The 24,787-nt window shown below is 39.1% G+C and overlaps 1 pseudogene; it reads left to right on the top strand.

The window, feature by feature from the left end:
• Positions 1-874: 874 nt before the first annotated feature.
• Positions 875-24,787, top strand: LOC149499046 (uncharacterized; annotated as a pseudogene).

Below are 24,787 nucleotides of genomic sequence, written 5' to 3'. Positions count from 1 at the left end.
AAGATAAACGCCACAATGAATTGATAAGTTTACCTTAATTCTTGATGCAATTAGAGGAAGCAATTTCTCACTATCACTCTAAGCAAGGAGAACAAGCAAAGCTTGAACAAATAAAGTTTATCAATATCTCAAAGTTGTGTTTTACAATGAAGATGAGAGTATTTATACTAAACTAAACATATTAGGTTACAAAGATAACAAATAAAGCATAAAACATAAAACAAGCATGAGTCGCGCTCGCGCATTTCAAATTCGCGCTCGCGACTTATGCTAACCAGCTCTCTGCCTCGTGAGTTATGCTTCTCGCGCTCGCGCAGTGAAGGTTCGCGCTTGCGAGTGTCGCTCGCGCTCGCGCATGTTGGGCTCGCGCTCGCGAGTTGCGCTGCCTAACTCTCTGCCTCTCCTTTGCGCTTCTCGCGCTCGCGCACGGTAGAGTCGCGCTCGCGAGATGTGGTCGCGCTCGCGTATGTGAAGCTCGCGCTCACGAGTTACGCTGCCTAACCCTCTGCCTCTCCTTTGCACTTCTCGCGCTCGCACTCGCGAGTTGCACCAGTGTGTAGCAACTGTAGCAAAGTCAAGTTCAACTGTAGAAAAGTCAAAGGTACTGTAGAAAAGTCAAATTTACTGTAGCAAAGTCAAACTTATTGGCACGGGCACTGTAGCAACATTAGGAGCCTAGGAATGCCTTCAAGTTCCTCACAACACGTGTTAAATGCGACATCATGAAGTTCTCGTGTTGTTTGGGCTTGAACAAATAGTGATACGGCTGCTCCATATCGCTTGGCACGGCTCCTTGTAATCGGTCCAATAGGAAGCACCAATGGATCTCCTTCGTCGTTAGCCATACTCCCTTGAGATCCAGCGACGAATGATGATGGATCCGTATCATGAAGAAATCACCATGTCCAGGTTCCTTGGAGGTCTGAATAGTGAGATTGCCGATGCTTTGGAGATGTATCACTATGATACACTAGAGGAGATGGTAGATATGGCCATGAAGTTAGAAAGGCAGAAAAAGGGGAAGTTCACCAACAAGTATTCTAACCATACTTGGGGATCCAAATGGTCTAAGGGAGGTGAAAGAAGAGATTTCAAAGGTAATAATTCCTAAAGGGCAGAATCAACTTCACGAGGTAAAGAGGTTACCCAAACCACATTCAAGGGTAACAAAGGTACTTCTAACCCTACAACCCCTTCTAGAGAAATTAAATGCTTTAAATGTTTGGGAAAAGGGCATATTGCATCTCAATGTCCTAATAAAAGGGTTATGATTGCTAAGGATGATGGAAATATTAGTTCTGAATCTGAATGTAGTGATTATGATGATGTGCCTCATTTGCATGATGTTGATAATGTTGATTCAGATGTGGAAGAACATAATGTATTATTTGCTGAACATGGAGAATCTCTAGTTGTTAGGTGAGTTTTGAATATGCATGTTAAGGAGGAGAGCCTTGAACAACGTGAAAACATATTTCACATTAGATGCTTGATACATGGAAAAGTGTGCATGCTTATTATTGATGAGGGTAGTTGCACTAATGTTGCTAGTGTGAGTATGGTGAGTAAGTTGAATTTGGAATGTCTTAAACATCCTAAACCTTACAGATTGCAATGGTTGAATGATTGTGGGGAGGTGAAGGTGACACGCTAGGTGCTTGTGCCATTCTCTATTGGATGGTACAAAGATGAGATATTGTGATACGGATTGATACGGATCCACTATCACCAACCACCTATGGAGCTCAAGGAAACAAGGACCACAACAATGGCAATCCATTAGCACTTCCTAGTGGACCAATTACAAGGAGCCGTGCAAAGAAGTATGGAGCAACCATGTCCTTATACTTTCAAGGGCAAATCACACAAGAGCTCCATGACCTTGCTTTCAACAAGTGCTATGAAGAACTTGAAGAAACACCTAAGTTTCTCACATTAATAGAAGCACATGTTGAGTTGGTAAGCACGCCCGTGCAAGGTGGCATGCCCATGCAAGGTGGCACGCCCTAGACCGTGCAAGCTACTGCCTCTCAAGGAACAACATATGAATTGGATCACGCCCGTGCCAATTAGCATGCCCCAAACCGTGCACTTCTCTGCCTCTCGCGAGGGACACACATACATGCGCGCACGCCCATGCCAATCAGCACGCCCCAGGCCGTGCACTTCTCTGCCTCTCGCGAGGAACACACATACATGCACGCACGCCCGTGCCAATCAGCACGCCCCAGGCCGTGCACTTCCCTGCCTCTCAAATATTAGTTAGCTTATTTTGTGTTTTTTGCAATGCTAATGGGTTGGGCCTCCAATATTTCGGCCACCCTTGAATAATTAGCCTTATTTTGATTAGATTTAGTCAATCGTTAGTGGATTTGGATTAGATCTCAAAATCCTTAAGTAGTTATGATTTTGTTAGTCAACTCCTTAGTTGGTTTAGATTTGCTAAATCCTACTCCTTAGCTAACTCTAAATCCTCTAAGGATATGGACCTCTTAGATTAGTATAAATAGCTTGTTATTTTGTAAATTTTAAGAGACAATTAATGAATTAAAGAGAGTTTCTTCTTCAACTTCATGCTTAGGCGTGTTCATGTTTTTAGAGAGTGTGAGATTGCATTCTTCTAATTGCATCAAGAATCAAGGTAAACTTATCAATTCTTTGTGGCGTTTATCTTATTTTTTTACTCTATTATTGGTGTTCTTGCTTCTATAAGCTTTGGGTACCATAGAGGGGAATTTATTCTAGATCTTTGATCTCTTCCAAAACTTGTCATTGAGTTCATGAAATTTATTTTCATTGGGTTCCGCGTTAGTTTGGTATCAGAGCCAAAGATTAAGGTAAATTCTTATTTATCTTAACTCTAGGATTTGTGTTTATTTGTTTTCTTATTCTTATTGTTCTTGTGTTTGTTTTTCTTTTTCATCTTGTTTGTTTTGTGTTTGTTTTCTTTTGTTTAGTTTCAATTCGTTTTTGCTTCAATTAAATTTAGTAATTTCGTGCTTGTTTCAATTCTGGAAGTTTAGATCTTAGATCTTATTGACTAAAAAAAAAAAATTTCGTCCACCATTGAAATTTGTTTGTGTGGATCTTGATTTTGTTCCTGAATCCAAGGGATTTGATCCTAATTCAAAGGGATTTTACCTTATTTTGTGGGATTTTGCCATATTTTGTGGGATTATTCCTAATCCTTAGGAGATTTGACCACATTTAGTGGGATTGTTCCTAATCCTAAAAGGATTTGACCATATTTTATGGGATTTAGTTATCCACTATAATCTTGTGATAAAATCCAATCTTAACTACTTGTGGATAAGATAACAAAAAAATTAGTTGACCATATCTTTTGAGATAAAGCAAAATCTACTACAATCCTTGTCAAGTCTAAGAATCCTACTTAAATTGGGTTGCATTAAAAGGGACACAAGGCAGCATGCCCGTGCTTCACCTCAAGCACAACCGTGCACTTTTATGAGTTCCACTTGTTGGACTAGGACTTATACGCACGCCCGTGCTCCATCTAGCACGCCCGTGCACGGTTCTGACCTTAATTAAAATATTGTTTTCTTTTATTTTTCTTTGATTGCTTGCTTTGTTTTGGGTAGAATTAATTAGGTCCATATTTGGTTTGCTTTGTAGTAAGCTAAATTCATACATTATATCCTAATATTGTCTTTTAAATTCTAGTTTCTTTGTTTTTGTGTGAGCTTTCTATTGCTTCTATTACATTGTTAGGGTGTATTTGCTTGTTCACTACACTCTAATTGATCATTAAAGTAGTGCATTGTTTATGTTTTTGTGCTACTGTCCATATCGTTTTGAGTCTTCTTTCTAGAATTTGTGCTTGCTTTTCATTGTTAAGTTTTATTCCTTGATTCTAAACGTGCTTTTGAGTTGATTGGTTGAACTAAGATTCTGAAGTTCAATTGGAAGAATTGCAAGGAGTGATTAAAGAGTGTAAACACGTGAGGGAGTGATTTACCATCAATTCAAATCTTCTTGTGTTTTCTTTTGAAAACTAACCATGAGTACAGGCAAATCTGGTGATGGTAATGATGGAATTCCAATTAAAGATCCTCAATTAAAACTCTTCATGGAAGCAATTCAAGGACAGTTTAGAACCTTCAATAATTGTCCAAGACATGAGGGAGGAGTTGCAAGAGATAAAAGCTTCACAAAGCTCTAATACAACTAGAACTCGTCCACAAACCAGATTTCAAGACCATGATGTTGAAGAGAGTGAAGAGACCAATCCTAATAAACTTGATGGGGACTTGGGATCAATTAAGATGAGGATTCCAGAATTCAAAGGCAACAACAATGCTGAAGAATATCTTGAATGGGAGAGAAAAGTAGAACAAAATTTTGAATGCCATAACTATTCTCAAGAAAAGAAATCCCATCTTGCTGCTGTTGAATTCAAAGGGTATGCTATGTTTTGGTGGAAGAATTGCTATTGAAAAGAAGAAGGAAGGGATTACGACCCGTACCACCATGGGAGATCATGAAAGAGCTAATGCACCAAAAATTTGTCCCTACTCATTACTTTAGGGATTTACATAACAAATTAGCTAGAATGGTGCAAGGAGGAAGGAGTGTGGAAGAGTACTACAAGTTCTCAAAGGACAGATTCAACTTCAAAGGGTAAAGAAACTGTCCAAACTCCATTTAAAAGCAACAAAGGTACTTCTAACTCTACAACCCCTTCTAGAGAAATTAAATGTTTTAAATGTTTGGGGAAAGGGCATTATGCATCTCAATGTCCTAATAAAAGGGTTATGATTGTTAAAGATGATGGGAATGTTAGCTCTGAATCTGAATGTAGTGATTATGATGATATGCCTAAATTACTTGATGATAATGATGATGATGATTCAGAAAATTTAATACTTCCTGAACATGGAGAAGCTTTGGTTGCTAGACGTGCTTTGAACATGCATGTTAAAGAAGAAAGCCTTGAGCAACGTGAGAATATATTTCACACTAGATGTTTGATTAGTGGAAAAGTGTGTACTCTTATTATTGATGGGGGTAGTTGCACTAATGTTGCTAGTGTAAACATGGTAAACAAATTGAACTTGACTTGTCTCAAGCATCCTAAACCTTATAGGTTGCAATGGTTGAATGATTGTGGGGAAGTGAAAGTGACTAAACAGGTACTTGTGCCATTTTCTATTGGATGGTATGAAGATGAAATTTTGTGTGATATAGTACCTATGCAAGCTGGACATCTATTGTTGGGAAGACCATGGCAATATGATAGAAGAGCACTTCATGATGGATTCCACAATCGATATTCTTTGATTCATAAGGGGAAAAAGGTGGTTCTTGTACCTTTATCACCTCAAGAAGTTTATGAAGACCAAAGAAAGATAGTTGAGAGAGAGAGAGAGGTTTCGGCCTTGAGAAAACATGAGAATGAAAATTCGAGATTGAGAGAACAAAAGAGAGAAAAGAGTAAGGATGAGGGAAAAGAGGCCACAAAAATAACAAAACAAACTAATGGCCCAATTGTGAGAGAAAAAGAAAGAGAGGAGAAAAAGAAACAGACTTTTTATGCAAGAGCTAGAGAGGTCAAGTGCGCCATTGCCTTGTGATACGGATCAAGGAAGCAAGGTGAAGGATCCTCTAGCTCTACCCGTGGGGCCAATCACAAGAGCTCGTGCAACCAAGCTACGAACAGCCTTGAATGCATTTGCTCAAGAACAAATCACATTGGAGCTTCAAGATCATAATTATGCAAGGTGTGAGATTGAACTTGAAGAAGCACCAAAGCTTGTTATGATGCTTGAGGCGTGCAATGAGGCTGCCATTTGATGCATTTTACATGATTCTATACTTAGGCAAATTTAGGAGGTTGTTATCTTATTATGAGCTTAAGTATGGGTTGTGTAGGGCCTTCGGCCCATTTGCCCTATTTTGTTTAAATTCTTTTAGTGGACTTAATTAATTAAGTGTAAGGTTGGTTGGGCTTATTTTCTAGAGTAGGGCCAGCCTAAGTTAGTTAATGTTTAAGTCAGGATTGTTTTAAGTAGTTAGCTTGGACTTGTATTTAATTAAGCCCATTTGGGCCACATTAGGGATAAGCTTGGGCTAACTTAAGTTAATAGCTAAATTAGGGTTAGCTTAGGTTACTTATAATGTTGTAAGAGTTGCACAGCAGCCACCATTGAATTGAAATCAAAACAAAACGTTTTCTTCTTGTTCTTTCAAGAACAGATTGTGTTCTTCATAGAACCAAAATATCCTTAGTAGTTAAGTTTGTGAGTTCTACAAGATTAATTGCACCAAGAATTTCAGAGTTGTTTTCAAGAGTACTTGAAGGTAAGTTTCTGATTCTTGTTCTAAATTCCTTGCTTTCTCTCTTCAAGAGTACTTGGGGGTTAAAGGGATTGTCGGGTACTTCCGAGATTGCATGCTTTCCGCTAGATGTTCCTTGTTGATTTGCAAGAGTACTTGTTAATTGGCTAGGGTCGTATCACCTTGGAGAAGCCCATATTGCTTCTTAGGTACAAGGAAATTTTATTTGCTGAAACTAATGCTAACCTTGATAGTTTGCCTTCTATGTTTGTTTCTATGTTGTAGGAATTTGATGATGTCTTTCCTAGTGAATTACCAAGTGGTTTACCACCTTTAAGAGGAATAGAACATCAAATTGACTTCATTCCTGGATCCACCATTCCTAATAGGCCTGCCTATAGAAGCAATCCAATGGAGACAAAGGAGTTGCAAAGGCAAGTTGATGAACTTATGGAGAAAGGTTTGGTGAGAGAAAGCATGAGCCCGTGTGCCGTTCCTGTGCTTCTAGTACCTAAAAAGGATGGAACTTGGCGCATGTGTGTTGATTGTAGAGCGGTCAACAAAATCACTGTAAAGTATAGACCCCCTATTCCTAGACTTGATGATATGTTAGATGAATTGCATGTGGCAACTTACTTTACTAAAATTGATTTAATGAGTGGTTACCATCAAATTAGAATGCAACCAGGTGATGAATGGAAAACTGCTTTTAAAACTAAGTATGGTTTGTATGAATGGTTAGTTATGCCTTTTGGACTATCTAATGCACCTAGCACATTTATGAGGCTTATGAACCATGTATTGCGTGCCTTCTTAGGAAAGTTTGTAGTTGTATACTTTGATGATATACTCATCTATAGCAAGTCTCTTAATGATCATATTGAGCATGTTAGGATGGTGTTACAAACTTTGAGGACAGAAAAGTTGTATGCTAAACTTAACAAATGCACATTTTGTATAGATAGATGATACGGATCAAGGAAGCAAGGTGAAGGATCCTCTAGCTCTACCCGTGGGGCCAATCACAAGAGCTCGTGCAACCAAGCTACGAACAGCCTTGAATGCATTTGCTCAAGAACAAATCACATTGGAGCTTCAAGATCATAATTATGCAAGATGTGAGATTGAACTTGAAGAAGCACCAAAGCTTGTTATGATGCTTGAGGCGTGCAATGAGGCTGCCATTTGATGCATTTTACATGATTCTATACTTAGGCAAATTTAGGAGGTTGTTATCTTATTATGAGCTTAAGTATGGGTTGTGTAGGGCCTTCGGCCCATTTGCCCTATTTTGTTTAAATTCTTTTAGTGGACTTAATTAATTAAGTGTAAGGTTGGTTGGGCTTATTTTCTAGAGTAGGGCCAGCCTAAGTTAGTTAATGTTTAAGTCAGGATTGTTTTAAGTAGTTAGCTTGGACTTGTATTTAATTAAGCCCATTTGGGCCACATTAGGGATAAGCTTGGGCTAACTTAAGTTAATAGCTAAATTAGGGTTAGCTTAGGTTACTTATAATGTTGTAAGAGTTGCATAGCAGCCACCATTGAATTGAAATCAAAACAAAACGTTTTCTTCTTGTTCTTTCAAGAACAGATTGTGTTCTTCATAGAACCAAAATATCCTTAGTAGTTAAGCTTGTGAGTTCTACAAGATTAATTGCACCAAGAATTTCAGAGTTGTTTTCAAGAGTACTTGAAGGTAAGTTTCTGATTCTTGTTCTAAATTCCTTGCTTTCTCTCTTCAAGAGTACTTGGAGGTTAAAGGGATTGTCGGGTACTTCCGAGATTGCATGCTTTCCGCTAGATGTTCCTTGTTGATTTGCAAGAGTACTTGTTAATTGGCTAGGGTCGTATCATCTGGTATCAGAGCCAAATCAAAGTTTTGGGGTAAGTTCTGTTATCTTAGTTAGGAATTTGAGTTTTCTTGTTGTTGGATTCATTGTTGTTTATCTTCGTGTTTTCTTTTCATTCTGAGATCTACACATTATCTCTTTAGGTCTTGTTGGATCTAGACATTATCTCTTTAGATCTTGTTGGATCTAGACAATTTCTCTTTAGATCTTGTTGGATTTAGATAATTTCTCTTTAAATCTTCTTGAATATAGTTTTCTCTTTGTATCTTCTTATTGTTTGCATCATTTTCTAGTTACCCTTTTGACTAATTCAAGATCTATCTTTGAACATTCTTGTTGTTTGCTTATTTCTTGATAAAAAAAAAAATCTGGATCTGAATTGTTTGTTAAAGACATTACCTACCTAAAATTGAATTGGGAGACACAAAAATCATTGTTGGACAAAGTCATTACCTACCTAAAATTGAATTGGGAGACACAAAAGTCATTGTTGGACTAAGTCATTACCTACCTAAATTGAATTGGGAGACACAAACCATCCACTTATACCTTGTTAAGCCCTTACCCTACCTAAATTGCGTCACATTTGTAGGTTAAGTGAGGATATAAATCAAAAACGTTGTGCTACAGTAACTTGCTACAGTAACTCAGAAGCAAACTTGCTATAGTACCTTAAAACGTCTGCTACAGTAACTTGCTACAGGAACTCAGAAGCAAACTTGCTACAGTACCTTTAAAAAAAAAAAAAATTTTTTTTTGGGTTTTCTTTGTTTGCTTGCTTTGATTGGGTAGAATTAATTAGGTCCATATTTGGTTTGCTTTGTAGCGAACTAAATTCATACACTATATCCCTAAATCGTCTTTTAAATTCTAGTTTCAATTTCTTGTTTGTGTCCTATCTTTGCTTCATTTAACATTGCTAAAGTGTTATTTGCTTGTTCCTACACTTTAGTTTATTGATTTCTAGCAAATACACCTTTCTTATTCTTGTATTGCCATTCAAACATTGTGATTTCTTGATAGAGTTTGTGCATTACTTAATTATATTCTTTGTTTTCCTAACTTTCTCTTGACTTTTGTAGCAACTTTGGGATTCTGAAGTGCAATTATTCAAGTGGAAAGAGTGGTAAAAGGCTGGAGTGAAACCCACATATTAAAAAAAAAGCCAAATAAGGAGAGAAACACGTGAGGGAGTGATAAACTAACTATTTCCTTAGTTTTTGCAATCTTATTTCAGGATGTCTAATTCATCTAGAGACAAGGATAATAGCCCTCTCAAAGTTGAAGATCCAAAACTACAAGCCTTTCTAGATGCTTTCTCTGGAGAAATGGGACGAATCACTAGGCTTATGGAGAGCTTTAATGACAGACTGGAGATTCAAGAGCAAAAGACAGAAAGACATGACCCTAATGCCACAAGGAGGGGTGCAAGCACTTCCAAAGAGCACTCTAGACAACCTTGGCATGAAGAGTATGAAGAAGAGGATGATGAATGGCATAGAGAGCCTATGTGGGCAAGAGGAGGTAGAAATAATAGAGGAAGAGGAAGAGGGATTGGTAGAGGCCGTGTTTACAGAAATGAAACTTACTATGGAGAGGATGACGAAGAGGTTGACACACCATTAGATGGTAACTTGGGTAACATCAAACTCAAGGTGCCACCTTTCAAAGGCCGAAACAATGCAGACGAATACTTGGAATGGGAGAGGAAGGTCGAGATGATCTTTGAATGCAACAGGTATACTGAAGAAAAAAAGGTGAAAATTGCAGCCTTAGAGCTCCAAGACTATGCTCTGTTTTGGTGGGATCAACTTAATCAGAGTCGAAGAAAAGTGGGAAGACGACCTATCCACAATTGGGAAGACATGAAGGAGGTAATGAGAAAACGTTTTCTTCCTGAGCATTATTTCAGGGAGTTGCATCAGAAGCTTCATAGACTCGTCCAAGGAGCCAAATCAGTAGAAGACTATCATAAGGATATGGAGATGTGCATGGCTAGAGCACACATTGAGGAAAATGAGGAGGTGACCATGGCTAGATTCCTAGGTGGCCTTAATAAAGACGTAGCTGATGCATTAGAGATGTACAAGTATGATTCCATGGAGGAGATGCTGAATATGGCTATGAAGTTAGAGAAGCAAAGAAAAGGGAAGAGCACCACATCATATAGGGCTGCCAACAATAACAACAACTCTTGGGGTGCTAGATGGCCTAAAAGGGAGGAGAAAAGGGAGTTTCAAAGCTCTACACGAAAGGGGATAGAATCAGTGTCTAAGGCATTCACGCCTAATGCCCCAACTAATTCGAAGGGATCAAGTTCCAACACTCCTAGTAGAGACATCAAATGTTTCAAATGTCTTGGGAAGGGCCATATATCTTCTCAATGCCCTAACAAGAGGGTAATAGTGACTCGAGATGGCTACACCTATTCTGAATCTGAGGATGAAGAAAACCCAATGCCGCCACTTGAGGACTGCCATGATGATGATGAGGTTGATGAAGAAGTTTTACAACCTGAGATGGGACAGTTACTAGTTACCAGGCGAGTTCTCAACATGCAAGTTCAAGAGGAGAGCTTAGAACAAAGAGAGAATATATTTCATACTAGATGCTTGGTACTTAACAAGATATGTCTTTTGATTATTGATAGTGGAAGTTGCACTAATGTAGCTAGTTTGAGCACGGTGCAGAAATTGGGTTTGACATGTGTACCGCACCCAAGGCCATATAAGCTTCAATGGCTCAATGATATGGGTTCTGTAAGAGTAAACAAACAGGTGAAGGTGCCATTCTCCATTGGATGGTACAAGGATGAGGTCATTTGTGATGTAGTACCTATGCTAGCTGGGCATATTCTTCTAGGCCGCCCATGGCAATACGACAGGCGAGTCCAGCATGATGGGTACACCAACCGGTTCTCTCTTACCTATTTGGGTAAACATGTGGTTCTAGCTCCTTTGACACCACCAGAGGTCTATATGGACCAAAAGAGGATATTAGAAAGTGAGGGGCAGAATTGTATTCAGGGGGAGGGAGAAAATAAAGATAAAGAAAAAAAGGGAAAAGAGGCCAAGAGTGAAAAGAAACAATTGAATGGCCCATTGGTGAGTGAAACACCAAGAGAGGGAAGAAAGAAACAAAACATGTATGTAAAAGAGAGAGAGATCCGTAGCAGTGTTGGTGAGGGTAGACCAATCTTAATGATTCGGTTTAAGGAAACTTTGCTTAATTTGCTTGACATTGACACTTCTTCTTTGCCTCCTAGTTTTGTTTCTTTGTTGCAGGAGTTTTCTGATGTGTTTCCTGATGAAATGCCTAGCGGACTACCACCCCTAAGAGGCATTGAGCATCAGATTGACTTCGTGCCCGGAGCCACAATTCCTAATAGGCCAGAGTATAGGAGCAACCCCATGGAGACTAAGGAGTTGCAGCGCCAAGTTGATGACCTGTTGTCTAAGGGATTTGTGAGGGAGAGTATGAGCCCATGTGCAGTGCCTGTATTACTTGTGCCTAAGAAGGACGGTTCTTGGAGGATGTGTGTTGACTGCCGAGCTGTCAACAAAATCACAGTTAAGTATCGCCATCCAATTCCTAGGCTAGATGATATGTTAGATGAACTGCATGGTAGTAAATACTTTTCGAAAATTGATTTAATGAGTGGATATCATCAAATTAGAATGAAGTTAGGTGATGAATGGAAAACTGCCTTTAAGACTAAATATGGTTTATATGAGTGGATGGTTATGCCATTTGGACTAACAAATGCACCTAGTACTTTCATGAGATTAATGAACCATATCTTACCTGCTTTTCTAGGCAAATTTGTTGTGGTTTATTTTGATGATATACTGATTTATAGCCAATCTATTGATGAGCATATTGAGCATGTTAGGTTAGTATTGATAACTTTGAGAACTGAAAAGTTATATGCTAAACTACAGAAATGCACTTTTTGCATAGATAGGCTTATTTTTCTTGGTTTTGTTGTGAGTGCACAGGGGATTGAAGTCGATGAGGAGAAGGTTAAAGCAATTCGAGAATGGCCAACTCCTAAATCTATATCTGAGGTGAGGAGTTTCCATGGCTTGGCAAGCTTCTACCGGAGGTTTGTGAAGGACTTCTCTACTATAGCAGCCCCACTCACAGAGGTGGTAAAGAAGGAAGTTGGGTTCAAATAGGGGGAAGCGCAACAAAGGGCATTTGATACTTTAAAATCCATTCTTTGTTCTGCTCCTATTTTAGTTTTACCTGACTTTGATAAAACATTTGAGATTGAGTGTGACGCTTCTGGTGTAGGTATTGGTGCAGTGTTGATGCAGGAGAGAAAGCCTATTGCCTATTTCAGTGAGAAACTCAATGGAGCGCAACTCAATTATTCAACCTATGACAAGGAGCTATATGCTCTAGTGAGAGCATTGGAGGTATGGCAACATTACCTTCTACCCAAAGAATTTGTCATACACACTGACCATGAGTCTTTAAAGCACCTCAAGGGACAAGGTAAGTTGAACAAGAGACATGGTAAGTGGGTTGAATTCATTGAACAGTTTCCTTTTGTGATTAAATACAAGCAAGGGAAAGTAAATATTGTGGTTGATGCACTTTCTAGGAGGTATGCTTTAATTACTACTCTTAATGCTAAGTTGTTAGGATTTGAGCATATAAAATCCTTGTATGTTGATGATGATGACTTCGGTCTTATTTGGAGTGCATGTGAACATGGGGCATTTAATAAGTTCTTTAGGCATGAGGGGTTTTTATTTAAGGGAAATAAACTTTGTATACCCAAATGTTCTATGCGTGAATTGCTTGTATTAGAATCGCATTGTGGAGGACTTATGGGGCATTTTGGTGTTCTTAAAACATATGATATACTTGCTGAACATTTCTTTTGGCCACATATGCGTAGGGATGTAGAGAAACTGTGTGGTGTGTGCATAGCATGTAAGCAAGCTAAGTCTAAATCTATGCCTCATGGCCTTTATATGCCTTTACCTGTACCTACTTTGCCTTGGACTGATGTTTCTATGGATTTTGTACTTGGATTGCCCAGAACAAAGCGTGGTAGGGATAGTATTTTTGTTGTTGTGGACAGGTTTAGTAAGATGGCACATTTCATTGCATGCCATAAGAGTGATGATGCTGTCCATATTGCTGAGTTGTTTTTCAGGGAGGTTGTGAGATTGCATGGGGTGCCACGCACCATAGTCTCAGACCGTGATGCCAAATTCCTTTCTCACTTTTGGCGTGTTTTATGGGGTAAGCTTGGTACAAAGTTGCTGTACTCTACTACTTGTCATCCCCAAACGGATGGACAGACTGAGGTAGTTAACAGAACTCTAGGTACTTTACTTAGAGCGGTGGTTGGTAAGAATCTGAAAACTTGGGAGGATTGTTTGCCTTTCATTGAATTTGCTTATAATAGGTCTATACATTCTTCTAGTGGTTATAGTCCATTTGAGCTTGTGTATGGTTTTAATCCTTTAACTGTACTTGATTTATTTCCTTTGCCTTTAAGTGAAATTGCTAACTTAGATGGTGAAAAGAAGGCTGAATTGATCCGGGAGATACATGCTAAAGCTAGGGCTCATATAGACATGAAGAACAAAAGCTATGCTGACCGTGCCAACAAGGGAAGGAGGCGTGTGGTATTTCAACCTGGCGATTGGGTTTGGGTGCACATGAGGAAGGAAAGATTCCCAAACCAAAGGAAAGGAAAGCTTGCTGCCCGAGGTGATGGGCCTTTTCAAGTGTTGGAGAGGATCAATGACAATGCCTACAAGATTGATCTACCAGGTGAGTATGGCGTGTCTGCTACCTTTAATGTTTCTGACCTTTCTCCATTTGATTATGATTCAGATTTGAGGACAAATCTTTTTGAGGAGGGAGGGAATGATACGGATCAAGGAAGCAAGGTGAAGGATCCTCTAGCTCTACCCGTGGGGCCAATCACAAGAGCTCGTGCAACCAAGCTACGAACAGCCTTGAATGCATTTGCTCAAGAACAAATCACATTGGAGCTTCAAGATCATAATTATGCAAGATGTGAGATTGAACTTGAAGAAGCACCAAAGCTTGTTATGATGCTTGAGGCGTGCAATGAGGCTGCCATTTGATGCATTTTACATGATTCTATACTTAGGCAAATTTAGGAGGTTGTTATCTTATTATGAGCTTAAGTATGGGTTGTGTAGGGCCTTCGGCCCATTTGCCCTATTTTGTTTAAATTCTTTTAGTGGATTTAATTAATTAAGTGTAAGGTTGGTTGGGCTTATTTTCTAGAGTAGGGCCAGCCTAAGTTAGTTAATGTTTAAGTCAGGATTGTTTTAAGTAGTTAGCTTGGACTTGTATTTAATTAAGCCCATTTGGGCCACATTAGGGATAACCTTGGGCTAACTTAAGTTAATAGCTAAATTAGGGTTAGCTTAGGTTACTTATAATGTTGTAAGAGTTGCATAGCAGCCACCATTGAATTGAAATCAAAACAAAACGTTTTCTTCTTGTTCTTTCAAGAACAGATTGTGTTCTTCATAGAACCAAAATATCCTTAGTAGTTAAGCTTGTGAGTTCTACAAGATTAATTGCACCAAGAATTTCAGAGTTGTTTTCAAGAGTACTTGAAGGTAAGTTTCTGATTCTTGTTCTAAATTCCTTGCTTTCTCTCTTCAAGAGTACTTGGAGGTTAAAGGGATTGTCGGGTACTTCCGAGATTGCATGCTTTCCGCTAGATGTTCCTTGTTGATTTGCAAGAGTACTTGTTAATTGGCTAGGGTCGTATCAATAGACTTGTATTTCTTGGTTTTATTGTGAGTGCACAGGGTATTGAAGTAGATGAGGAGAAAGTTAAAGCTATCAAAGAATGGCCAACTCCCAAATCAGTTTCTGAAGTTAGGAGTTTTCATGGATTAGCAAGTTTTTATAGAAGGTTTATAAAAGACTTCTCTTCAATTGCAGCACCACTAACAGAAATAATTAAAAAGGAAGTTGGGTTCAAGTGGGAAGAAGAGCAACAAAAGGCGTTTGACACGCTTAAAGGGAAGTTAACTTCTGCACCTATACTTTCTTTGCCTAATTTTGAGAATACTTTTGAGATTGAGTGTGATGCTTCTGGAGTGGGAATTGGGGCTGTCCTAATGCAAGAAAAGAAGCCAATTGCCTACTTTAGTGAGAAGTTGAATGGAGCACAACTCAACTATTCAACCTATGACAAAGAGCTTTATGCCTTGGTAAGAACTTTACATGTTTGGCAACACTACTTATTACCTAAAGAGTTTGTCATCCATACTGACCATGAGGCCCTAAAACACTTGAAGGGTCAAGGTAAGCTCAATAAAAGACATGGTAAGTGGGTTGAATTTATTGAACAATTTCCATATGTGATTAAATACAAGCATGGAAAAGACAATGTTGTTGCTGATGCATTATCAAGAAGATATACTTTAATTACTGCTCTTAGTTCTAAATTGCTTGGATTTGAGTATGTTAAAGAATTGTATGTGAATGATTCTGATTTTGGCAACATATATGTAGCATGTGAGCATGGAGCATTTGATAAGTTCTATAGACATGATGGGTATTTGTTTAAGAACAACAAACTTTGTGTGCCTAAATGTTCTATGCGTGAATTGCTTGTGCTTGAATCTCATAGTGGGGGATTGATGGGACACTTTGGGGTACATAAGATTTATGATATGTTAAATGAACACTTTTATTGGCCTCACATGATTAAAGATGTAGAGAGGGTTTGTAACTCTTGTATTACTTGTAAACAGGCCAAATCTAAGTCTATGCCTCATGGATTATACATGCCTTTACCTGTTCCTAGTTCTCCTTGGATTGATATATCTATGGACTTTGTACTTGGATTACCTAGGACTAAACGTGGTAAAGATAGCATATTTGTTGTTGTTGATAGATTTAGCAAGATGGCTCATTTTATTCCTTGTCATAAAACTAATGATGCCAATAATGTTGCTGAATTATTCTTTACAGAAGTGGTAAGATTGCATGGGGTACCAAGAATTATAATTTCTGATAGGGATGCAAAGTTCCTTTCACACTTTTGGAGAGTTTTGTGGGGTAAGCTTGGAACTAAATTGCTTTATTCTACAACTTGTCATCCACAAACAGATGGACAAATTGAAGTTGTAAATAGAACTTTAGGAACATTGCTTCGTACCATTGTGGGTAAGAACTTGAAAACTTGGGAAGATTGTTTGCCATTTATTGAATTTGCATATAATCGTAGCATACATTCTACCTCAGGTTTTAGTCCATTTGAACTTGTTTATGGCTTTAATCCACTAACTGTATTAGATCTTGTTCCTTTACCTTTGAATGAACTTTCTAATCTAGATGGCGAGAAAAAGGCAGAATTGGTGAAGTCTTTACATGAGAAGGCTAGAGCCAACATAGAAAAGAGGAACAAGCAATATGCTAATAAAGCCAATAAGGGCAGGAAGAAATTAGTGCTTATGCCAGGTGATTGGGTTTGGGTACACTTTCGCAAGGAAAGATTTCCCAACCAAAGGAAGAGTAAGCTAGATGCACGTGGAGATGGTCCATTCCAAGTCTTAGAGCGCATCAATGACAATGCCTACAAAATAGACTTGCCAGGTGAGTATGGTGTTTCTGCAACTTTCAATATTAGTGATTTGTCTCCCTTTGACATAGATGCAGATTTGAGGACAAATCCTTTTAAAGAAGGGGGGGATGATACGGATACACTACCACCAACCACCTATGGAGCTCAAGGGAACAAGGGCCACAACAATGGCAATCCATTAGCACTTCCTAGTGGACCAATTACAAGGAGCCGTGCAAAGAAGTATGGAGCAACCATGTCCTTACACATTCAAGAACAAGTCACACAAGAGCTCCATAACCTTGCTTTCAACAAGTGCTATGAAGAACTTGAAGGAACACCTAAGTTTCTCACATTAATAGAAGCACATGTTGAGTGGGAACCTGAATTAGTTAGCACGCCCGTGCAAGGTGGCACACCTAGGCCGTGCCCTCGTCTAACTTGCTGAGGAAAACAACTACATTGAAGCACGCCTGTGCCAAATAGCACACCCCAGACCGTGCTTGCCTCTACCTCTCACGAGGGATGATACGAAATCGAGACCACTCAACCATAAAGCTCAAGGAATCATGGAGGGCATCTAAGTTTCTCACATTAATGGAAGCACATGTTGAGTGGGAACATGAATTGGTTAGCACGCCCGTGCTAGATGGCACACCCCAGGTCGTGCCCTCATCTGACTTGCTGAGGAAAACAACTACCTTGAAGCACACCCGTGCCAAATAGCACACCCAGGCCGTGCTTCCCTCTGCCTCTCACGAGGGAACTCCTACATTGAAGCACGCCCGTGCCAAATAGCACACCCAGGCCGTGCTTCCCTCTGCCTCTCATTAAGTTAGTTAGCTTATTTTGAGTTTTTGCTTTGTTAATGGGTTGGGCCTCCAATATTTCGGCCACCTTGATTAGTTAGCCTTATTTTGTTTAGATTTAGTCGATCTTTAGTGGATTTGGACTAGATATCCAAATCCTTAAGTTATTATGATTTTGTTAGTCAACTCCTTAGTTGGTTTAAATTTGCTAAATCCTACTCCTTAGCTAACTCTAAATCCTCTAAGGATCTAGACCCCTTAGATTAGTATAAATAGCTTGTTATTTTGTAATTAAAAAAAATTATTCAATCAATTAAAAAGAGAGTTTCTCCTTCAACTTCATGCCTTTGGCGTGTTCATGTTTTTAGAGAGTGTGAGATTGCATTCTTCTAATTGCATCAAGAATCAAGGTAAACTTATCAATCTAATTGTGGCGTTTATCTTATTCTTTTTCTCTATTATTGGTGTTCTTGCTTCTTTAAGCTTTGGGTGCCATAGAGAGGGGTTTATTTTGATCTTGGATCTCTTCCAAAACTTGTCATAGAGTTCATGGAATTTATTTCCATTGGGTTCCTCGTCAGGGAACTCCTACATTGAAGCACGGCCGTGCCAAATAGCACACCCCAGACCGTGCTTGCCTCTGCCTCTCACGAGGGAACTCCTACATTGAAGCACGCCCGTGCCAAATAGCACACCCAAGACCGTGCTTGTCTCTGCCTCTCATTAAGTTAGTTAGCTTATTTTGAGTTTTTGCTTTGTTAATGGGTTAGGCCTCCAATATTTCGGCCACCCTTGATTAGTTAGCCTTATTTTATTTAGCTTTAGTCAATCTTTAGTGGATTTGGACTAGATATCCAAATCCTTAAGTTATTATGATTTTGTTAGTCAACTCCTTAGTTGGTTTAGATTTGCTAAATCCTACTCCTTAGCTAACTCTAAATCCTCTAAGGATCTGGACCTCTTAGATTAGTATAAATAGCTTGTTATTTTGTAATTATAGGAGGACAATTATTCAATCAATTAAAGAGAGATTTTCTTCTTCCATGCCTTTGGCGTGTTCATGTTTTTAGAGGGTGTGAGATTTCATTCTTCTAATTGCATCAAGAATCAAGGTAAACTTATCAATTATTTGTGGCGTTTATCTTATTCTTTTACTCTATTATTGGTGTTCTTGCTTCTTTAAGCTTTGGGTGCCATAGAGGGGAGTTTATTCTAGATCTTTGATCTCTTCCAAAACTTGTCATAGAGTTCATGGAATATATTTCCATAGGGTTCCGCGTCAGTTTGGTATCAGAGCCAAAGATTAAGGTAAATTATTATTTATCTTAGTTCTAGGGTTTGTGTTTATTTGTTTTCTTGTTCTTCTTGTTTTTGTGTTTGTTTTCTTCTTCATCTTGTTTCTTGTGTTTGTTTCTTGTTTTGCTTAGTTTAAATTCGAGTTTGCTTCAATTAAATTTAGTAATTTCATTCTTGTTTCAATTCTGGAAGTTTAGATCTTAGATCTTGTTGACTAAAAAAAAAAAAAAGAGTATAGAAAAAAATTTTCGACCACCATTGAAATTTGCTTGTGTGGATCTTGATTTTGTTCCTGAATCCAAGGGATTTGATCCTAATCTTTAGGGATTTCACCTTATTTTGTGGGATTTGAACATATTTTGTGGGATTATTCCTAATCCTTAGAAGATTTGACCATATTTTGTGGGATTGTTCCTAATCCTAAGGGATTTGACCATATTTTATGGGATTTAGTTTATCCACTATAATCTTGTGATAAAGCATAATCTTAACTACTTGTGGATATGATAACAAGAATTAGTTGACCATATCTTTTGAGATTAAGCAAATCTACTACAATCCTTGTCAAATCTAAGAATCCTACTTAAATTGGGTTGCATTGGAAAAGGAAACAAGGCAACACGCCCGTGCTTCACCTCAAGCACACTCGTGCTAGTTCCTGACTTCCACTAGTTGGACTAGGCCTTCAACGCATGCCCGTGCTCCATCTAGCACGACCGTGCACGGTTCTGACCATATAAAAAAAAAAAATTCTTTTGGTTTTTCTTTTATTGCTTGCTTTGTTTTGGGTAGAATTATTAGGTCCATATTTGGTTTACTTTGTAGTAAGCTAAATTCATACATTATATCCAGTAATTGTCTTTTAAATTCTAGTTTCTTTATTTTTTTTAAACTTTCTATTGCTTCTATTACATTGTTAGGGTGTATTTGCTTGTTTACTACACTCTAATTGATAATTACAGTAGTGCATCATTCATATTCTTGTGCTACTATCCATCTCGTTTTGAGTCTTCTTTCTAGAATTCGTGCTTGCTTTTCATTGTTAAGTTTTATTCCTTGATTGTAAACGTGCTTTTGAGTTGAATTGGTTGGCCAAGATTCTGAAGTTCAATTGGAAGAATTGCAAGGAGTGATTAAAGAGTGTAAACACGTGAGGGAGTGAATTACCAATAACTCAAATCTTTTGTGGTTTCTCTTTGAATACTAACCATGAGTTCAGGCAAATCTGGAGATGGAAGTCCAATTAATGATCCTCAAATGAAAGTTTTTATGGAAGCAATTCAAGGACAGTTTAGAACCTTCAAATAATCTTTTCCTAGACATGAAGGAGGAATTGCAAGAGATAAGGGCTTCACAAAACTCTAACACAACAAGAGCTCGTCCACAAACTAGATTTCAAGTTCATGATGATGAAGATACTGCAGAAACCAATTTCAATAAAATTGATGGAGACTTGGGATCAATTAAGATGAGGATTCCAGAATTCAAAGGCAACAACAATGCTGAAGAATTCCTTGAATGGGAGAGAAAAGTAGAACAAATCTTTGAATGCCATAACTATTCTCAAGAAAAGAAATCCCATCTTGCTGCTGTTGAATTCAAAGGTTATGCCATGTTTTGGTGGGAACAATTGCTATTGAAAAGAAGAAGAAAGGGATTGCGACCTGTACCACCATGGGAGATCATGAAAGAGCTAATGCACTAAAAATTTGTCCCTACTCATTACTTTAGGGATTTACACAATAAATTAGCTAAAATGGTGCAAGGAGGGAGGAAGGAGTGTGGAAGAATACCACAAGGAGATGGAGATTTGCATGGCAAGAGCCAAAGATTGAAGAAGAGGAGCAAATCACCATGTCACGATTCCTTAGAGGTCTAAATAAAGACATTGCTGATGCTTTAGAGATGTATAGGTATGATAGCTTGGAGGAGATGGTAGATATGGCCATGAAACTTGAAAGACAGAAAAAGGGGAGATCCACCAACAAGTATTCCAGCAACACATGGGGATCTAAATGGCCTAAAGAAGGTGAGAAGAGGGATTTTAAGGGTTCTAATTCCCAAAGGACAGATTCAACTTCAAAAGGTAAAGAGGCTGTCCAAACTCCATTTAAAAGCAACAAAGGTACTTCTAACTCTACAACCCCTTCTAGAGAAATTAAATGTTTTAAATGTTTGGGGAAAGGGCATTATGCATCTCAATGTCCTAATAAAATGGTTATGATTGTTAAAGATGATGGGAATGTTAGTTCTGAATCTGAATGTAGTGATTGTGATGATATGCCTAAATTACTTAATGATAATGATGATGATGATTCAGAAAACTTAATACTTCCTGAACATGGAGAAGCTTTGGTAGCTAGACATGCTTTGAATATGCATGTTAAAGAAGAAAGCCTTGAGCAACGTGAGAACATATTTCACACTAGATGTTTGATTAGTGGAAAGGTGTGTACTCTTATTATTGATGGGGGTAGTTGCACTAATGTTGCTAGTGTGAACATGGTAAAAAAATTGAACTTAACTTGTCTCAAGCATCCTAAGCCTTATAAGTTGCAATGGTTGAATGATTGTGGGGAAGTGAAAGTGACTCGACAAGTGCTTGTGCCATTTTCTATTGGAAGGTATGAAGATGAAATCTTATGTGACATAGTACCTATGCAAGTTGGCCATCTATTGTTGGGAAGACCATGGCAATATGATAGGAGAGCACTTCATGATGGATTCCATAATCGATACTCTTTGATTCATAAGGGGAAAAATGTGGTTCTTGTACCATTATCACCTCAAGAAGTTTATGAAGACAAAAGAAAGATACTTGAGAGAGAGAGAGAGGTTTCGGCCTTGAGAAAAAAAGAGAGTGAGGTTTCGAGAGAACAAAAGAGAGAAGAAAGTAAGAATGAGGGAAAAGAGGCCACAAAAATAACAAAACAAATAAATGGCCCAATTGTGAGAGAAAAAGAAAGAGAGGAGAAAAAGAAACAGACTTTTTATGCAAGAGCTAGAGAGGTCAAGTGTGCCATTGCCTTGGAGAAGCCCATATTGCTTCTTAGGTACAAGGAGATTTTATTTGCTGAAACTAATGCTAACCTTGATAGTTTGCCTTCTATGTTTGTTTCTATGTTGCAGGAATTTGATGATGTCTTTCCTAGTGAATTACCTAGTGGATTACCACCTTTGAGAGGAATAGAACATCAAATTGACTTCATTCCTGGATCCACCATTCCAAATAGGCCTGCCTATAGAAGCAATCCAATGGAAACTGATACGAATCCGCCATCACTCATCCATGGAACTCAAGGGGGCAAGGAGAACAACATGAAAATCCATTAATACTTCCTAGTGGATCAACTTCAAGAAATCATGCAAAGAAATATGGAGCAACCATGGAGAACAAGGGAGCATGGATACCTCAACTTCTAACTAAGATTCGAGGACGAATCTTTTCGAGGAAAGGGGGTATGATACGAAATCGAGACCACTCAACCATAAAGCTCAAGGAAGCATGGAGGGCATCTAAGTTTCTCACATTAATGGAAGCACATGTTGAGTTGGGACCTGAATTTCCAACATATGTCATGCCTAGACCATGCTTAGTTAGCACGCCCGTGCCAACTAGCACGCCCCAGACCGTGCAAGCCACTGACTTGCCGAGGAAGATCAAGTTGCATGAAGCACGCCCGTGCAAGGTAGCACGCCCAAGAAGCACGCCCGTGCAAGGTAGCATGCCCAAGACCGTGCACTCTTCTGCCTCTCGCGAAGGAAAATCATACATGCGCGCACGCCCGTGCCAACTAGCACGCCCCAGGCCGTGCACTTTTCTACCTCTCGCGAAGGACACTCATACATGCACGCACGCCCGTGCACCTTGGCACGCCCTGTGATACGGAATGGCTACCACTCAAACATAGAGCTCTGATACCAAACTGACGCGGAACCCAATGAAAATAAATTTCATGAACTCAATGACAAGTTTTGGAATAGATCAAAGATCTAGAATAAATTCCCCTCTATGGCACCCAAAGCTTAAAGAAGCAAGAACACCAATAATAGAGTAAAAGAATAAGATAAACGCCACAAAGAATTGATAAGTTTACCTTGATTCTTGATGCAATTAGAAGAATGCAATCTCACACTCTCTAAAAACATGAACACGCCTAAGCATGAAGAAATAGTCTTTAATTCATTAATTGTTGATTCTTGAAAATTACAAAATAACAAGCTATTTATACTAATCTAAGAGGTCCAGATCCTTAGAGGATTTAGAGTTAGCTAAGGAGTAGGATTTAGCAAATCTAAACCAACTAAGGAGTTGACTAACAAAATCATAACAACTTAAGGATTTGGATATCTATTCCAAATCTACTAAAGATTGACTAAATCTAAACAAAATAAGGCTAATTAATCAAGGGTGGCCGAAATATTGGAGGCCCAACCCATTAACAAAGCAAAAAAACACAAAATAAGCTAACTAGCTTCCTTCGCGAGCGCGAGCTTCACATACGCGAGCGCGACCACACCTCGCGAGCGCGATTCTACCGTGCGCGAGCGCGAGAAGCGCAAAGGAGAGGCAGAGAGTTAGGCAGCGCAAGTCGCGAGCGCGATTCCAACATGCGCGAGCGCGAGCGCGAACCTTCACTGCGCGAGCGCGAGAAGCGCAAAGGAGAGGCAGTGAGTTAGGCAGCGCAAATCGCGAGCGCGATTCCAACATGCGCGAGCGCGAGCGACACTCGCGAGCGCGAACCTTCACTGCGCGAGCGTGAGAAGCGCAAAGGAGAGGCAGTGAGTTAGGCAGCGCAAATCGCGAGCGCGATTCCAACATGCGCGAGCGCGAACCTTCACTGCGCGAGCGCGAGAAGCGCAAAGGAGAGGCAGTGAGTGTCTAGGCATGCCATAGGCTGGAAATTCAGGTTCCAACTCCACATGTGCTTCCATCAATGTGAGAAACTTAGGTGTTCCCCATGCTTCCTCGAGCTCTATGTTTGAGTGGTAGCCATTCCGTATCATACCCCTTTTCCTCGAAAAGATTCGTCCTCGAATCTTAGTTAGAAGTTGAGGTATCCATGCTCCTTTGTTCCTTTGATCTCCATGGATGAGTGTTGGCGGATTCATATCATTCCCCTTTTCCTCAAAAGTGTTCGTCCTCGAATCTGCAGCCATGTTAAAAGGAAACAAATTACTAATATTGAAAGTAATGGTAACACCATACTCACCTGGTAAGCCTGTCTTGTAGGTGTTGTTATCAATGTGCTCCACAACTTGGAATGGTTCACCTCCACGTTCATCAAACTTAATCTTTCTTTGGTTGGGAAACTTTTCCTTGTGAAAATGTACCCAAACCCAATCACCTGGTTTAAACACAACATGTCTTCTTCTCTTGTTGGCATGGTTGGTATAGCCTTTGTTCTTTATGTTCATATGAACCCTAGCCTTAGCATGCATCTCCTTCACCAATGTAGGCTTTTCTTCACTTTTAGGAAATCCCTGCAACAAAGAAACAGAACTAGAAGGTAGAGGAGAAGTGTTAATGTTGGTCAAACTATGCAAAAACTCCTTAAACCGAATCATCAAGACTGGTCTACCCTCTCTCACACTGTTTTGGATCTCTCTCTTTTTCACATACACAATTTGTTTCTTTTTTTCACTCACAATTGGGCCATTTATTTGTTTTGTATCTTTTGTGGCCTCTTTCCCTTCCTCCTTACTCTTTTCACTCTTTTGTTCTTTCAATCTTGAAGTTTCACTCTCTAATGGGCTATTAATTTGTTTTGTTTGCCCTGTGGCTTCTTCCTCCTTCTTTTCTTCATTCTTTTCTGGTTCTTTTGAACTTGAAGCCTCACTCTCATCTTCTCTCAAAGTTGAGGTCACTATCTCAGGTAGCTTCTCTTGGTCATCACATACTTCGAATTCTTGCAAAGGATCAACAAACACATTTGGCAAAGATGGATTAG

The sequence above is a fragment of the Jatropha curcas genome, chromosome 1 (genome assembly GCF_041381405.1).
Source record: "Jatropha curcas cultivar XTBG-Jc1 chromosome 1, XTBG_Jcur_1.0, whole genome shotgun sequence".
NCBI classification, from domain to species: Eukaryota; Viridiplantae; Streptophyta; class Magnoliopsida; order Malpighiales; family Euphorbiaceae; genus Jatropha; species Jatropha curcas.
The sequence above is the reverse complement of the archived record's forward strand: the minus strand, read 5'-3'. Positions and strand labels throughout refer to the sequence as shown.